At 38.0% G+C, this 18,567-nt stretch overlaps 1 protein-coding gene and 1 long non-coding RNA gene across 2 annotated transcripts in view; one reads left to right on the forward strand and one right to left on the reverse strand.

Moving 5' to 3' along the window:
* Nucleotides 1-18,567, forward strand: part of LOC144589216 (uncharacterized) — a 641,777-nt gene that overhangs the window by 110,537 nt on the left and 512,673 nt on the right. The window lies entirely within an intron of this gene.
* LOC110080853 (uncharacterized) overlaps nt 1-18,567 on the reverse strand; it is a 124,548-nt gene continuing 105,981 nt past the window's right edge. Inside the window, exon 10 of the mRNA XM_078391731.1 lies at nt 1-18,567. This exon is cut by the window's right edge and continues 15,358 nt beyond it. The gene's annotated coding sequence lies outside the window, so the exon portion shown is untranslated.

The following is an 18,567-nucleotide window of genomic DNA, read 5'->3' on the forward strand; positions in this document are numbered from 1 at the left end:
TTTGTTTTATTCTATTTTATTTTGTTTTCCTTTCCTTTTCTTCTTTTCTTCTTTTTTAAACCAGATCTTCTCAGTTCTAGTTCAATACTCCAGAGTCGATGTTGGCTTTTTTGACTTACATGTAAGAATAATTTCCTGTATAAAAATAATGTTAGTAAGCTTTTACTAACTTTGCCCAGATGAAAAACAAGCAAACACAAAAACACAGCAGAACATTATGTGTGTGATGCCAAAACAAATAAAATCAGGGAGTGATCTTCTTCTCATATTGTATGCATGGTTGCTCAAGGTGCTATTTCTGCTTTAGTGTAAAGAGCATTTCAAAGAGCTGTTATTTTGGGATTTGTAGGCAAACAATGCAGAAGATATACATCAGTGGCTAATTAAAACCTCGCTAACTCCACAATCCATATCTGATATGGAGACCTTCTTTTTTTACCCATTGACTGAAAGCTTAAAGGTGAAAGAGGTCACAGCTTGAAAAAACAAGTTTTTAAAAATACCAGAAATGCTACAAGAAAGAATGATTGAACTGGAGGATTTTATCTTACATGGTCACACTAAACCTACAAAAGCAAACTGTATAGAGTGTTTTCAATCATTATACCTCAGTGGAAAACTAAAACCCAAAAGTGAGAGAGATCTAGGAATAACCACTAGAAGCCTTCTCTCCCCCCCCCCAGCCTAAATCACACCATTGTGCTCCCTCATCTCTTGAAAGTTCAGCCAAAGAATGTAATTCATACCTTCACAACATTCTCAAACAACTGCTGCAGAATCCCAGTTTACAGAGCTTCCTATTAAATCAAGAGGCAGATAAATTGTACTTTTATTCATAACTAGACATGTGAGTTTTTAAAGCATTGTATTCATAGCATCCATTTGCCTATCTGCTCTCCTTCAACTGTTGCCTCTTGATTTCTTTTTTAAAATTTCCCCTTCCATTGTAAGGCCCTTTTGACGCACAGACAAATATACATGCCCCGTATTTGGGGAGCCTACAAGAACCTTGAAATGAAATCTGAATTGGCAATTTGGTCTCTTCTGGTTTCAGAAAAGTGAGTGGATTTACAGAATCAGAAGTCTTTTGCTGAAACTACTCTAAGCTATATATAACAATAATTGCATGAATACGATATAGTAGGTTTCCTGGTTGCTGATATCACAAACCAGGGACTGAGGTTTTGCGGGGGAGCCTGGATCTTGAAATCCTCATAACTGTCCCTTCTCCTTGAAGCAGTTATTTCTTGAAATAAAGCAGTTGTAGTCTTTAAAACATCATAAATATCCCAAAGCATGCCCAATGCCCATTAAACTCCCTTCCAAGACCCCTTCTTGCCTGCCAGTTGCAAGGCTTAGGGCCAAACACCATTCCCACATATGAGTTTTTGTCATGTCTATAAACCAGTATAGTTTTAAACTGTACATGCAATGTATAATTATAAACTCTGTAAGTGTACACTTATATTGATTTATAACTATTTAAAAAGTGTCTCTCTCTTTGTCCTTCCATGACATCAGAAAAGGCTCTGATAGGTGATTCTATATCCCATGAGATGATTGGTAATAGAAAAGTACAATAGCATATTTTAGCTTCATAAAAATGGGCTCTCAGTAATGATTGTGGATTTTCGTTCTTTCCATTGTAGCTTGGTTGCTAGAACTACCGGTATGTGGATTTAACTTGTCCTTTATTCTAGAATCAGTTCTACTGGTGTAAATGGAATGCTGTGCAAGGCCTGCAGTTCCACTGCAGACTGACTTCTTTCCCCCCCCCTCTTCTTCAACCCTCAGAGCAGGTCAAAAATTAGCTCCAAAGGATGTCCTAACCCTCCAAGTGAGCACCCACCATGTTTGAACATATGAAATTGTTTGATGATATGTTAGACCATTAGTCTCCCAGGTTCTCATTCCCAGTTTGCCTTCTGACTGCCTTCCAGATGAAGATGCCATGATAAAATATGTGCTCTCTACTGAGGCATTCTATAGTTCTCAAGTCTTTCAAGTTCTCTCTTCCTATGGCACACAAGAATCCATCCAGATGGAACATTTATATAAAACATCTGGATGATATGGAACCTGTAGGAACAATTGTGTTAATATGAATCTACCTAAGCTAGAATAAAGTACTTTCAGGTCTCCTTCATCTCTTTTTTTCTGTTATTTATTTATTTATTTATTTATTTATTTATTTATTTATTTATTTATTTATTTATTTATTTGCTTGCTTGTTTGCTTGTTTGCTTGTTTGCTTGTTTGCTTGTTGCCTTTCTCTTTAAAAAGGACCCAAGGCAGCTTGCATCATTAAAGGATTGAATAATGCAATACTAAGAAAACATAAGTGACACCAAAACACATTCAAAGCAGTAAGATACAATGATTCCTTTTAAAAACCCCACTCAGCCACTCAGGGAAAGCTTGCCTGAAGAGAAAGGTCTTTGCCCCCTTGTGGAAGGACAGTAAAGATGGGGCCAGCCTAGCATCCTGTGGGAAGGAGCTCCAGAGTCTGGGTGCAGCAACAAGGAAGGCCCTTTCCCACGCCCTCACCAAACATACCTGTGAACGTGGCAGGACCAAGAAAAAGGCGTTGTTTACAGCTCTTTGGGTAACAATATATAGAAAACCTGCCCTGCAGGTATAGCTTTGTGTAATTTCAACAAGGATATGTGATTCCAGGGACCTAAAAAGACCAATCCTCATGACTAAGGATTAACCAACTCTAAATCCAATGATGCTCGGTTTGTTCAAAAGGCTCTAAGAAAAATCAAAGTCAGTGTCTGCTGAACAACTATGTGTATAACTTTTGATGCTTTAAAAGAGAAGGCAGCATTTCTCTATGCAGAAGCCATGTTAATTCTTTTACATGAAGATCTGTTTACTTGACAACACCTTAAGCCAATCTGCCTGAAACTGGCTGGATCCTCTCTGGTATTTCCCAACCCCCCCCCCTTTTCTAAAATTTGGTGTGCCATTAGCCAAGCTCCAGTTATTTTCCTACAAGCATAGGTTACATGTTTACAAAACCAGCTGTATTTTTTGTAAGAAGATAATCAATTTCGACTTTACAGTCACTTGTTTTCATTTTTTCAATGTGGTACAGAATTTGTCTCCTGTCATCATTATTTACTTCAGGCCAAATCTTTCAACCTCCTTTTTAGCAACCCCCCTCATTTTTTTAGTTGTTTCTTCTTCTAAAGTCAAAGCTTGTCTTAAATGGTAGAATCAGGAAACATCCTTTTTCTCAAAAAAAACACAAAAACACAAAAAACCCTGATTCATGCTAAAGGAATTAAATGCTACTGCTACAACGTCACTAGCCTAACAAACACTAAGTGGAAAAAATGCCCACAATGGAAAAAAAATCTAATGCCTCATGCTCGGTAAGGACAGACTTCTGAAGGCAAGGACATCAAACTGGCGCAACATTCTTGCTTATTATTCTTGCAGAAATCAGAGAGAACAAGCCCACCACCATTGCAAACTGAATGCTGCCCCTTCATATTGAGAAAAACAGTGTGAACCCTATGAGGCATTGAACAAAAGAAACTATTTTTTCTCTGGTCTGAGATCAAGGAATCATTCATTTCAACACCATAGGAACGTGTGCAAGAGGATCAATTCGGTCTCCTTAAATTCACGAGACCACAAGACAAATGGATGAATGGTCACCTTCTTCACGATAAAGGGCTACCATGTTAACACCTGAACTGGGAGTATCAACACTTCATGCACCTTTTTGATTCTGAATTGGTATACACCTTTCTTCCCATTATGTTGTTCATCTCTTTGTTAAGACAAGCAGACATTAACAAGCCCCCACAAATTCACAACAGTCCTAATTCTTCAAGCTCCATCCATACGCTTGTTTTCTACACAAACTGAAACACAACTAAAACATGTAGTTTATCTTCTTTACTGGTGAATTGTGATTTATAAATCATCTAAAATTCCTGATTCCCGACTGTCCGGCTCTGCGCCCTTTCATCATATAAATTACGTATATCTTGAATCTACACTGCAGCATCTCTCCCTAGCCATTCCAAGATATCTGAACCTTATCTGTTGTGTCATGTTGGATTACAGACAGCTGGTTCGATTAATTTTGGTCACCTCAGTCCTCATCTCCACAACTGCATCAGCAAGATATGCACACTGGGCCTGATTAAGTTCTCTCTCCTCACAGGGTGCCTTTCAATTGAATGCTTTGAGGTGGGGGCTTATTGTGGTAAAGCATTTAAAGACAGGTGCACAAAACAGGTTCATATATGATGTACCTTGGGCTCATAAAGTAAATCAAGGTCATAAGGTATTATTTGGATACAGTAAAATCCTCGTTTCCAGGCAAATGGTTGTTGCTGGTCCTGTGCTGGTCAGGGGATATTTGTGTGTGTGTGAAGTCTCTTTAGAAGTTTCTTTCACCAAAATGAGTCTTAAATAGGAAGGTGAGGGTAACCTAAGCAAAATAAACTGAAATAAAAAGATATATAGAGGTATGGGTGGCAAAACCATTGCACTCTGTTTACTGCATGGACAATTTTACCTTCCTCCTCTGTATAGGACCATCCATAAAGTAGTGTACATATAGAAATGGAGAGCAAGGGAGTAAAGTTGTTACAAAGGAAAGAATTGTGGATTGTTTCTTTAAGACCAAAAGAAAATCTGGTGCCTTACTTCATTGTTGTGGTTTTCATACATGATTTGGGCAACTGTAGAAATTGTAACAATTGGCTATTCTGAAGAGACATGAAATTGAAACACAGGTTAGAATCCTATTACATTTTTACATTGACATTACAGGCAATTCGTGCAAATTTTAGTGGTATATTGCTGCAAGTTAAGAAGCCAGAACAGGCATTTTCAGCACACAGTAAGAAATTCTATAACTTGCAGCAATTCACTTCTGAGATTTATGCCAACTAAGAGCACAAACAGATGGGGGAAGTAAGCGCAGTATAGTTTCTTTTTTTTTCTTTTTTTTTATGTGATCCATTTTCTCACCCAAATGAGCAATCAGTGTTTGTACTTTCATGAGAAGAGTCCAGACAGATCTCTGGATTCTCAAATTTTTCCCCTTTTTTAAATTAATGGCATTCCCTTTTCTGCTCCCTAGCCCATCTTTTCTCACAGCCATCATTCAGCAGTGACATAGTGAAACAGCAATGCATCTGTGTATCTTAATTATCTAGAATAGTGCTGCATCAATAGAAAAAATATTTTAAAAATTAAAACCATAGAGTAGATGAAAATAGAGGAGGGTTCTCTGTCATCCCTTTCAATGCCACAATTCACCATATATGTCACACGGTTGTCACCCCATATAACACTGACCACAGCTCTATTTGGGTATGAACTAACCATCCACATGGGCTACAGAATGAGCTAAATAGGAGTACTCTAAATCACACACACACGCACGCACACACACAAAAACCCTGTACCCCTAGCTCTGTGCCAAATAGGAGCAGGACAGCTCTAAATAGAGGCAGGATGAATTGCTCTAAGTCAAAACACATGTGGATGCCACAATTTGATTCAAATGAAGCAGCACCAGAAGTGTTGGGCATGCTCTGAGTTATGCAAGCAAGTGTAACTGATAGAATTCTGGCCACTGAAACTTTCTTTTTTAAACCCAGACACTTTAAATAAAATGTAAGGCAGAGCTCAGGGTGAATCATAAGAATTTTTTCCAAGCACTCAAAATTAATTTCAAATATTCTGAATACCCAGTCAATGATTTGCTTCCAATGGATAATTCATTCGCTCCTTACTTACTCGGTGTAAAATCAATCTGTTCTGTTTGTATGACATAAACAACAAGCAGTTTCACAGGAATGAGGCAAACCATATGTGAAGGTGTTTAAGAAAGCACAACAGGGAATACACTGTGCAAAGAAGCATCTGCATTTATTTCAATGTCAAATCACTTGTGTGTTATAAAAAAGAGAAGTTTATTGTTTTTATTAAAAACAATGTTGCTACGCTGCAGTGCTTACAATTAACTCTTGCTTTACCTTACCTCAAGCTCTAAAATTTATTTGCCCACCAAGGAAAGCAAGCAGAATGGAATCATTCTTGTTTTTTGCTGTTTTATTTTGCATGTAGCAGGCTAAGATTAAAAATGAGCTGAATGGGTAGCTAAATGGTTTAGGTACTGCATCTGGCTGTGGAGCCAGAGGTTGGGAGTTCAATTCCCCGCTGTGCATGCTGTGAATAGAACCAGCCAGTGTGGCCTTGGGCAAGCTGCACAGTCCCAGGAGTCTCCAGAAGAAGAGAATTTTAAACCACTTCTGAGTACTCTCTACTTAGAAAACTCTGGAAGTGGTTACCATATCGACTTAACAGGGCACAGTTATTATTGACTTAACATTGACTTAATTCCACACCATTATTGTTTATTAATATTATTGGTTTTATACTCTGCCAAGTACCATAGGAACTATTATATCATCTGTGGGAGATCTACAGGCTCAAGTCCTGTTGAACCGCTCTGCAAAAATTGTAACTTTGTTGGAGGGTGAATAGTCATAAATTAGGAAATCTCCATAAGGGTTATTCACTGCATGCCAAGTTATGTGAATGAGTATGCAATAGATAATATCTGTAGAGGTTTATTTTTATTTATGGCAATTTGCCTAAAAAAGATATACCTTTTGAGCAATAGTGCAACAGGATTTCAGCCACTGACTGTGTAAACGCCAAAAAATCATTAATATTAAGTGTGTGGTTTAATGTGATTATTCTGAGATTATCATGTGATCACATTCATGTGATTATCATGCTTTTCCTCATAAGTGCGCTTCTGAGGGACAAAGAGAGGATGCTCCCCTTCCAGAATCCTAAATTTATGTATGAATTTCATAATAATTTGCTCCCCCCGTGAAAAATTCCTACTTTTTCTAACAAAAAAGGAGAAAATGCCCCATGACGTTGGTCACACAAGCTACCGAGTTCTCTCTCTCTCTCTCTCTCTCTCTCTCTCTCTCAATCTCAATCTCTCTCTCTCCTCCCCCTCCAACCCGGCTATATGTGCACAACACAATGCAACAAACACACAAGGCTCCAGGTGACAATCTACATTCACATTTCCCATCATGGAAATATTTTTTTTTCTACGGTCACTCTTTTTATTAAGTATGAGGGTCTTTTCCACTTGGACCTCTGTACCTTATGCCAGCGAATTATAAATAATGTGATTGTCAAGGCCCATTCTGACTGCAATAAGAGTAGTGCTTCTTGCAAATTCTACCATATATTTCTACACACACCCGCACACAGGACAACCCTATCTTAAAACACACTCGCATGTACTGTTTGGCTCCTGTGTTCCTTTATTTTTTTTTTAACAAGGCAAAGATAAAGGGGCGCCAGGATACTGAAAAAGCCCAAATTATTTTCAAGGCAACTGTTAGCTGATAATTAATGCAGTTCATACATAACTTTGAAGATGGCTGGTAGCACAGTATTTTATGATAAACAGACTTTATGGGATTTTTTTAAAGCAGGATTTTGTAAAATGTCTACCCCAATAAACAATTTACCAGCTCCAGTAAAAGATCAAGGAAATTGCTCAGATTGCATCTCAGAGCATCTGAATCTCTGATGTTTATGGAAACCTAAAAAACCCCTAGACCTAAAGCCCCATTAATTCTCTTCTTCGGGTCCCTAATCATCTAACATAATATATATATTTAAAAGGAATGAAGCCTAATAGAGATACGTCTAGGATCCGATGAAGGAACAGCCCTCCAGAGACAACTTAAAAGGAAGTCAGGGGGCAAAGAAATGAAGAAGATAAATAACAGAAAGCTTAGCAGCCTTCCCCGGCATGGGTATCTCCAGATGTTTTACCCCACAATCCCCAACAGCTATAGTCAGTATGACCATTATCCAAGGATGATAAAAGTTGTAGTGTAGACCACCTTTGGCGTATCCAATGCAATGACTCAGACACTTTCCTTCTGGTCTTTGGGTGACCCCAAAAGGAGAAGAATGGTGTAGAGAGTACCCATATGCTGATATTACTTATGCACAGCTTTAAATGTACTGTAGTGGAGCAACAGCACAGCTATATGCAATGCAGGCATGTTAGAAATGGGCCATTGGAGCGATGGATTATTTGGGATGTAAGAAATTGCCTCCCACTAGGTCAAACCATTTGTTTGTTTAAGCCAGCATTATGTTGGTGTTTTATTTGCAACCTTGCATGCTGTTTGTGGTTTGTGTTATGGAGGGACTTTTCCTGAGCTGGGATTGATTATTTATACAGCACTAACCAATTATTCCTTCCAGCCTATGAATTCAAAGAGAGCTTCATCTCTCTGCTGAGTGTTTTCCCCCTCTCTTTTCTCATTTGGAAGCAGTGTTGTTTGCTGTTCTTCTGTTCAGTTGGAGGCAAAGTATGTGTGCAAAGCAGCATACACAAGTGTGTTAATTTCAAGCCCCTACAAATAAAAAAATGGTAGTTGTAGATTTTGGGGGCTGTTTGGCCATGTTCTGGAGGTTTTTCTTTCTAACCTTTCACCAGTTTCTGTGGCCAGTATCTTCAGAGGACAGGAGTTAGAACTCTGTCTGTGTTCAGAACACAGACAAAGTTCTAACTCCTGTCCTCTGAAGATGCTGGCCACAGAGACTGGCAAAATGTTAGGAAGAAAAACCTCCAGAACACGGTCAAACAGTCCAGAAAACCTACAACAACCATCGGATCCCAGCCATGAAAGCTTTCGAGGATACAAATGAAGAAATGTTTTCAGTCTTTCTCCAAATGTCTCAGAGTGAAGTATTGAGACTTTATCCAATCTGAGTGGGAACAGCTCTCCGGGATTGCTGGGCAAATGATTTTCTTCTATCGCTTGGTATCTAATCTTTTGTTAATTGTAGATGCTGAGGACTACATCTAGAATGATCCACAGACAAAACATGTGCCTTGCAATTAACATGTGATTGCTTCCATGAAAAGGTACAGCTATTTGCTGCCCTCCTGCAACAAGGGTGGAATCAGATAACCTAGCCAGCTTGTTACTTAGCTAAGATAGGGTTCAAAACAGGGCCACCAATTAGTGTCACCTGATTTTGTATTCAAACATTGGAGTGGTGAGCAAATCCAGGATTGGCAAGGAATCAAAGAGTCTGTGGGTTAGTGAGAAAATAGGTAAAAGCTGGGGTGGGGAGTGCAGGCTGGCAATACAGAGTAAATAGCAATAAGTGATCCTCGGGACCAATGGGAATTGTTAGAAATCATAACTGGCTAACCAACTATGTTCTTCATGTATATTAAATCAGGTGGGGGGGAGGGAGTAGAATGTTTGATACTTCTGTTAATTTGCTTTGAAATTTGCACGTGTAGATATATTTGCCTATCTGTCTATCTGGATAGATATAGATATCGCATTGTGGAACATGTGCCATCACGTATTTCTTAATATTCCTGTTCTCTTTTTAAAATCAAGGAAGTAGCTTTTCGTTTGTTTGGTTGTTTGGTTGTTTGTTTTGAAAAAAAAAATTGTCAGCTCTGAATGAACTACTACTTCTTTAGAGGTGGAGCAAGCACTTTGGGCTGAGGCAGAAGGAGAGAGAGAGAGGAAGAGGCAGCACATTCTCTCTCACCGAAAACCTGAGGCAAAACTGAGGCAGGCAGAATATAAAATTAGGATTTGGCAAGAATACTGGGGCTAAAACTGGTCTGGTAGCAGGCAACTGTTCTCAGTGAAGTGCCCGGGGGGGTGGGGGTGGTCTTTAATAACCACAAATGGCCAGGAACTCATTTTGATGGCTTATTCAAACAGCATCACTTCCAGCAACAGAGGAAATGAAATGTATTTTCTGATTCTAGAAATGATGAACAGCTCTGGTACTAAATCACCACTTGTTTCAACTGTCATACTCTCTTAGATACTGTTGCCTCTATTTTCACCCTCCCCAACACATTTTACATAGTTCTCCATGAGTAAACAGAGCACAAACTCTGAAATATTGCTCACCATACAGAGATTCTGTATTTCTCCAGTTCCTCCATATAGGATGTACTATATAAAACTGCTTCATCAGCTTCTGGCTTAATCCCAGGACTTCTCTGGCCGAGCACACGGTTTGGATAATTCTGATTCAGCTGAAGTAACGATCATAAAAATAGAACATGGAGTAGACAAAACTATGCGCTGGAGATTTTACAATTCCTGGTTTGAGTGTTTCTTTTGAGAATGATGGCATATATTGAAAGTAATCCAGTTAACTCTGCAATGCAGCATCCATGCTTTAACTGACAGCTACCAAAGAAACTGTGTTAGCATTGACTCAGACACTTCCATGCTGGTCTTTGTAAGCATGCCCAATTCATCAACATTTTGATGGTCAAAATACCCCAAACCAAGGCCCTAACTGTTTTGACCTTATCATATGGAAACTTTATTTGTTGTGCAAGAACTAGAATTGCGGTGCTTTGCAAGATACAAAACACAATAAGTATTAAAGTGGATTATAAACGGACTCTACTGGGTTATGTTTGATCATGCATATGACTCAAACCAGATCTTAAATCAAAAGCTTGAGGGTGTGGCTCCAGAAACAATTTACTTTCTCACCAAAATCACAGGAGCATAAGCACTTTGTGCCCTTTAATAACAAGACATTAATAACTTAATTACACATAGCACAATGCTCTGAACAGCATCTAATGAGATGTCATTGCTATGCTTTTCAGGCCAACAAAACATCAGAAGAACAAAAACAGCAGTGATCAGGCTGAAGCCTAAATAGCTCTATATGCAGCTGCTTCTCCAAATGCTGGCCTGTTATACATCAGTTCTTTGCAGGGAGGGGTTGGTAGACAAAGACCAATAGGCATGACTCAGAGAAAAACCAAATATAATTAAATTCCACTGCATCTCACTGCACTTTGTGTGACTAGTTTGCAATCCAGTATGTGGGAATGAGCCCCACTGAACTCGTTGAACCTACTTCCGAATGGAGATGTATAGGGCTAAGCCATGTTTTAATGTTATCTCTAAGCATTTGACATGTCCAATGAATACCAATATGAACAATCCAAAAGCATTTTTAAAAACAGAATTAAAACCACCACCAACTACTATTACTGCAATACTATATCACTTGAGGAAGTTGTTTGTTTGTTTGTTTGTTTATTAGATTTATATACCACCCATCTAGAACGTGTCTACTCTGGGCAGTTATTATGTTATCTCAAAGAGCAACAGTATAGTGGAAGGTAACCGATTGTTTAGTCCCAGCTAGAGCAGACTCATTGACTCAATGGGATTCACTTGTGTTGACTTATTGTCTAGTAATTCATTCAATGGATCTGCTCTGTACTTGACATTAGCAATAGGGTACTGCCCAATAAAATTAACATGAAAATATAAATGATATAATGGGCCTTGATCAGCATGGGAAGTGGCATGAATTGTAAGAGCTAAGTTTATTTGTTTGTTTGATCTGTATCCCATCTTTCTCCCAGAACTGGGATCTAAGGCAGTGCTCAATACATTTTTTTAAAAAAGGCAAATAATTATCATTAAATAAACAATTAAACAAGTTGTTGGTGTTAGAATGCAATAGAGTTACTGCAGTTAAAGATACTTTAGTTAAAGGTTTGAAAATATACAGCACATATCAAAAATCTAGTCTTTAGAAAGGACTTTACTAGTAGACAGAAGAAAAACAGCCTGGGGTGGGTGGGGGATCAGCCTAATCTCCAGGGAATAGGTGTTTCATCAATACTGCAAAGAGTCAAACATGTTTTCTATAAAAGGATTAATAAAGATAAAGGGGTTTTGGATAGTTTCCTGTCTAGCATAGGGCTCATAACTATAACCACGAAGTTACTATGAATGGCTGATGCCCCACAAAGTCTTGCATGTTACAAGGAGTGGGGGGGGGGAATTACAAATTGGCCAAGGCCACCCTTATACTTAGAAGACCTGCTTATGTGTCCTCCACTGATCCCTTAAAGGGACCATCTAAAAACAAAATATGTACCACAGGGCACAACCTGAAATTATAGATTCATAGACTAATGGAATTTGAAGGAAAAGTATAAGGCCATCAGGTCCAACCCCCTGCTCAGTGTAACATCTTATGTTATTTTCACTCACAATTAGAAATGAATTTTTTTTTTTTAAAGTCTTGGTTCAGTCATCAACCCAAATGGGGACGGCAGCCAAGAAATCAGAAGAAGACTGAGATTCAGAAGGGCATCAATGAGAGAATTAGAAAAGATGGTCAAGTGCAAAGACGTGTCACTGGAAACCAATATCAAGACCATCAACATTATTGTATTCCTGATCACTTTGTATGGGTGTGAAAGCTGGACAGTAAAGTAAACTAACAGTGGGGGGAGAGGTTAATTTGAAATATGGTGATGAAGGAAATCTTAGCAGATATCCTGGACTGAGAGAAAGATGAAGTGTCTCCTAGATTAAATTGAGCCTGAAATATCTCTGGAGGTAAAAATGATGAAACTGAGGCGATCATATTTTGGGCACATAATGGGAAGTTACGTTTCTCTGGAAAAGACAATAATGTTAGGAAAGGTTGAAGGCAGCAGGAAAAAACTGCAGACCAAATACAAGAAGGATTAGCTCCCTAAAGGAAGCCACAGGCTTGAGTTTACAAGAGCTGAGTGGGGGCTGTTGAGGACAAGACATTTTGGAGAGCACTTATTTATAGAGTCACCATAAGTTAGAGGCAACTTGACGACACATAACAACAAGAGGTACAATAATTCCTTTGGTGAATAGAAAGCAGTGTTTTGAAAATGAACATGCTTGTCTTTGGACTGAGAAATCAACACGGACAGGATTCTTCATTGTTTAGTCTTTTTTCCAGAAAAGCGTAAAACTGATTTTCTGTCCTGTCATGACTTTCAGACCCCAAACAGTATTCCCAAGGGAACAGGTATAAAAGTGAGAAGAACCAATAAACCATAAAAGTTCAGCAAAATCAGCAAGGAAAATAACTATTCAATTACTACTTCAAAGATTGGCAGGTAAGTTGTAAAGAGGTTTATTTAGCCAAAGTCTTTGGTAGTACAGGAGAGTGTGCTCGCTTAGCCATAAAATGTTTTATTGGCAAGGCTGAGTTCACAAAATGTCAGCTGTTTTCCTCCCACCTTGCCAGATGCATAAAAGCCTCCATTTTAAAGAGTGCTTTTTGGACCCTTCTGTGTAATGCCAGACATGGTCAGTAGATTTTTCTAAAACTCTCTGTTTCTTTCCTTACTTTGCAGTATCTTCCATGAACTTCCTTCACTGGGACCATATCACAGCACGTATCTGAAAAAAAAACAGAGTTCTCTGTATATGGTTCTTTTCCTAAGCAAAGAAATTAAAAAGTGTCATTAAAAGAATGACTCAGTAAACACTTACTTACATAGTCACTATAGCAAGCTTTGAATAATTTTGATTTTATACCCTCAGCCTGAAGAATATTGCCTGTTTTGCTGTGTATATCTCACAAATTTGAGGCTCACAATCAAACAAATACAAACTGTGCCCTTTTGTTGTGAATATCCGATGACAAGAATGAATTTAAGGAAAAAGGTCACATTTTTCAGAATTGTGTATTTACTTGCTTCCATGTTGTTTACTTGTTTTATTTTGGAGTGTGTAGCACTCAGAGTGTGCAAAAGCAGAGGCGGCAGATTTCCTTGGTTTGGAAGAGTTGCTCTGGTTTGTAAGTTGCATTTTTCTAGCAATAACACCCTTTTGTTTCTTCCCTTGCTCTCACATCAATTTGTGGTAATCTAAAAGGTGATCACGTAAGGATCACAGCTGTTTTCACACACCACAAATCGAAAAAGGATATAACGTGGTTTTCAGGATAAAGATGGAGAGAATGGGGATGTAAATCTTCACTTACTTCATTCTAGTAGGGGAAAGGAAAAATTCAAAAGTTCATTCCTGCAGGATGAGACTATGAGAATTTTTTAGCTCCTCCATCTCTCTCTCTCTCTCTCTCTCTCTCTCTGTATGTGTGTGTGTGTGTGTGTGGTTGTTTTCCCCCAGGTTCTTGATATTTTGTGCAGAAGCATGATTATTTTTCGCAACACCATTGCATGTGGTACGAAACTCAATATTTTAATGTAAAATATAATCTTATTCTTATCAAACACATTTTATGTGCAAAACATGCCCCCCCCCTTTTTTTTGGCTAATGTGTTTAGGTGCTAGTCCTTTCTCTCTTGTGCAGGAATGAAAAATCTGGGTGACAATATTTTTCATGGAGTGCCCTGATGTGTTGAGACACAGCCTTTTCTAGTACAGAGTATTTGTCATATTCTTCATTCTTGATGATTTAGTATCACACAGCAATAGTGAAAATAACCTCTAAACAACAGCAAATAAAAGGAACAGCATTGCTTTAAAAAAACTAACAGTATTGTAGAGAAAAACATTAAAAGAAATTAATCAACAGGTGGAAAAATGACATCAAAGCAGATGCCAGTCAGGAACTATCCTACCAATAAGTATGGTGAGGCAGCCTTTTGGGGTAACGAACAGCAACAGAATGTCATTCATTCATTGATTCATTGAATTATTCATTCATTCATTCATTCATCCATTCATTCATTGTATTAACAATATGTTTTTACCAGAATATGTTTTGATTTGCACTGAAATAACTTGTCTTGCCTTTGACCAGCATACACTGACTTGCAGTGGGAGCACCATTCACCAGTCCACCCAAAAGCAACATCGTTCCTTGTACCAGGTGGACCTCTCTGGGAGTGCTCTCCATAGGTGAACCATTTGTTTAGTTACTAGGTACTAAAGGCTCCTATAAGGGACATGGTGGCACTGCAGGCTAAACCGCAGAAGCCTTTGTGTGCTGCAGGGTCAGAAGATCAGTAGTCGTAAGATTGAATCCACGCGACGGAGTGAGCTCCCGTCGCTTTGTCCCAGCTCCTCGCCAACCTAGCAGTTTGAAAGCATGTAAATGCAAGTAGATAAATAGGTACCACCTCGTTGGGAAGGTAAACAGCATTCCGAATCTAAGTCACGCTGACCATGTGACAACGGAAGATTGTCTTCGGACAAACGCTGGCTCTACGGCTTGGAAATGGGGATGAGCACCACCTCCTAGGGTCGAACACGACTGACTAAAAATGTCAAGGGGAAGCTTTACCTTTACCTTACTAAAGGCTCATATGAGGAAAATAATTTTTGAGACACTGTGAGACTAACTGAGGCATTAAAATAGCATAGGCCTATTTTCTTCTTGCCTCCTGCTGTCCCTGAAGCACTAGAGGTACTTAGGGGAGGGCCCGTGAAGATGAGAGGCTTAAGGCACAATAGGTTCCTACACAGAAAGACAATTCAACAGGTCAGGTTTTGGGAAAGAGCATTTCTGCCTGAGGGGTTTTTCCATTTTATTTTTCTCCTGGCTCAGAAGCTGAACCTATCTTGCTCTTTGATACTGGTGGCAGCAAATGATGGGAGTGAAAGCCAGCAAAGCGGTGTCCTGCCTCACTTTGACCATTCTACCAGCATTTTCTGAGGCTTTCCCCGCACTTAAATATGAAAATAGAACCCATGCGTATTCCTACCTCCACAGTGCTACAGAATTTGTGCAGTGCTCCACACTGGATGCTATCAAGGAAAAACGGAATAGAATTGGGTTGCCTAAGTGAAAATCTAAAGGTGAAAACAAATTGAATGATGTTGTTTAATAATTTTCCTGCTTTAATTTGTTTGTGTGTGTTTTTGGTCTTGTCTTGCTTTTTTTGAGCTTGTGTTCTTTCCTTTATTTTCTGTATCACTGAGCTCATTACTTTCAACTCCAGATAGATATCCTGGTAGAACACAATGTAATTCTTCAGTGGCCATAAACAGTGAGGAGCTGCTTAAATTAAAGATCAATTTAAAAAATCAGGAAGAGAAAAAGAAGAGGTGTAGTAAATAAAATAAAGAGATGCTTTCCCCAGCCAAAAAAAAAAAAAGATGTGCAATTAACATGATGAAAATCTAAAATGAAATTAAATTTAGTTGTAATACATTTCCCTTTCTTTTCTTCATACCAAAGAAATGGAAGGGATTTTTCTCTCTCTATAATTTAAATGTTAAGCGGCCAGATGTGTGTCTCATGCTTGAAGAGTTGAAGCTTTGCATTATTTAGCATATTAAGATTCACAGAATTTAAAAAAGGCTTCCTTTATTGCCTCAAGGTTCTAATTAAGTAAACCTTAGGTTGGTACATTTAAAACTTGCAATACAAGAGATTTTGCTTCTTTTTTTGTCAGATTTGCTTTTTGTTCTTTCCATGTGCACATAAATATAAGAAATATGGAAAATACGTACGATGCAGTAATTTTTCTCAGACTTGAGGGATTAAACCTATCTATTATTTTAAGAAGTTTTTAATAGGGGCAGCAATCCGAAATACATTTAATGGCACAAGGCTACTTTTTAAAAAAAATATTATTAACCATAGGGTTTTTTCATGGTACAGAAGAAATGTAACTTATAAAATTGTTTGCAAAAAGATTTTTCAAGAAAAGAATGAGAATTGCACAGTTTGTCTTTGCTAAACAGCATTCTCTCTTCTTTATAACATTTTATAATTGACCACAAAATACTATAAAGTACTAATTAGATGCCCTATCAACTATGAGATGATGGAAAGAATAGAACAGCTGCACTACAAATTGTAATTAAAATGAAGATCCCAATGTCAAGTTTCAATTCTAATCCATACTTGAAGCATAAATATTTCTACTTTTTAAGAAATGGACAGAAAAATCCAGTTGTTTACCCTGCTATAACTATTTTAGTAAGTCACCTCAATATTACATTTTGTCTTATTTCATATGTTTTTAAGACCTCTACAAAGATTAAGTTTTAATCTTAAAGGATTTGTCTGCATGATGGCCATTGGCTTAGTCCCATGAAATCATATGGTGTGGCTCTGGGTACAATAGTGTTTTCTGAACACCAGAATTTGCCCCGGATATACATTAATGTGGTCTTGGCTGCAGTCATAGTTCTTCATAAAAAAAGAAAGTGGTATCAATAACAATGATATATTAATTACAGCTCCGGATGTATCCATTTCTACATTACTTTTGGGTAAAAGTGTTCAGATTTGTCTTTTTTAAATGATAATTCTCATAATTCTTCACACACAGGATAGATGCCTAGGGAATTCTGGGAATTGTAGTCCAAAATACCCAATTTGGCACCTATCTACTCTTGAATCTTTGAAAAGTCCCTTGGAAATTGATCCTAGCAAGCTTCTTAGCAAGCTTCTCTTCCATCTGTGAGCTAAAATGCAAACGCTTTCTAAGAATTCCAAACATACCCTTTTCTCTGAGTGTCTCCAAGTAGATGTAAAAATGATAGAAAAGTAAGATTTCCTTGCCATGTCTGCAGTAGAGAGGACTGGGAAAGAATTATGTGCGGTTTGATTTTGAATAAGAAATTTGAATATTATCTATCTTTAGTTCATTTATACCTTCTTAGTTTATTTTTATATTTTATGTAAACCATCCAGAGCAGACCCGTTCTAGATGGGTGGTATATAAGTTAAATAAATAAATAAATAAATAAATAAATAAATAAATAAATAAATAAATAAATAAATAAATAAATAAATAAATAAATAAATGTTGACAAATTTCTTCATAAATGTGTTCATAAGTTGTCATTTTTAACTGAATGTATTTGAAAATCTAAAAGATATACAGTAGGATCCCCATATCTGCTGGGGATTGGTTTCAAGCCCCCTGTGGATACTGAAAACCATGGATAACAACGAACGCATATAGCATGGTAAAAAGGAAAAAACAGGAAAAAATTATTTTCACATGCATTACCAAAACTGGCCACTACAGGGTGCCAAGGACCATGCTATGTATGCTCACTAACAAGCATTCATTGCATGATTTCTGGCTCCTTCCTGTGGCTAGTTCTGGTAATACATGTGAAAATAGTTTTTTCTAGATTTTTTTTCTTTTCTTTTTTAAAATATTTTCAGACTGTGGATAAGTGAATCAGTGGATACTGATCCCATGGATAAGGGGGTTGTACTGTAGTTGTCTATCCGTTGAGGAATTTCAAAATCTGTTTTCCAAATCTGTGTACAGTGGTGCCCCGCTTGACGATTACCTTGTTGTATGACTAATCCGCTGTACAATGAGGTTTTTGCGATCGCTATTGCGATCGCTTTACAATGATTGGTTCCCTGCTTTGGGAACCAATTTTTCACTTAACGACAATCAAAACAGCTGATTGTCGGTTTTCAAAAATGGCCGCCCGCTGTGCAAAATGGCTCCCCGCTGTGTTAGGGATGGATTCTTCGCTCTACAGGGAGCAGAAAATGGCTGCCCTGTGGAGGATCTTCGCTTTACGATGACGTATTTTGCCCATTAGAACGCATTAACTGGTTTCTAATGCATTCTAATGAGCTTTTTACTTTCGCTTGATGACTATTTTGCTCTACAACAATTTTGCTGGAATGGATTAATGTCATCAGGTGAGGCACCACTGTATTCAGCCAAGGATTGCAGTGTTGAACAATAATCTCTAGCTTTTTTTAAGATCAATGGATCAATAGTAA

This window comes from Pogona vitticeps, chromosome 4 (assembly GCF_051106095.1).
Source record: "Pogona vitticeps strain Pit_001003342236 chromosome 4, PviZW2.1, whole genome shotgun sequence".
NCBI lineage: Eukaryota > Metazoa > Chordata > Lepidosauria > Squamata > Agamidae > Pogona > Pogona vitticeps.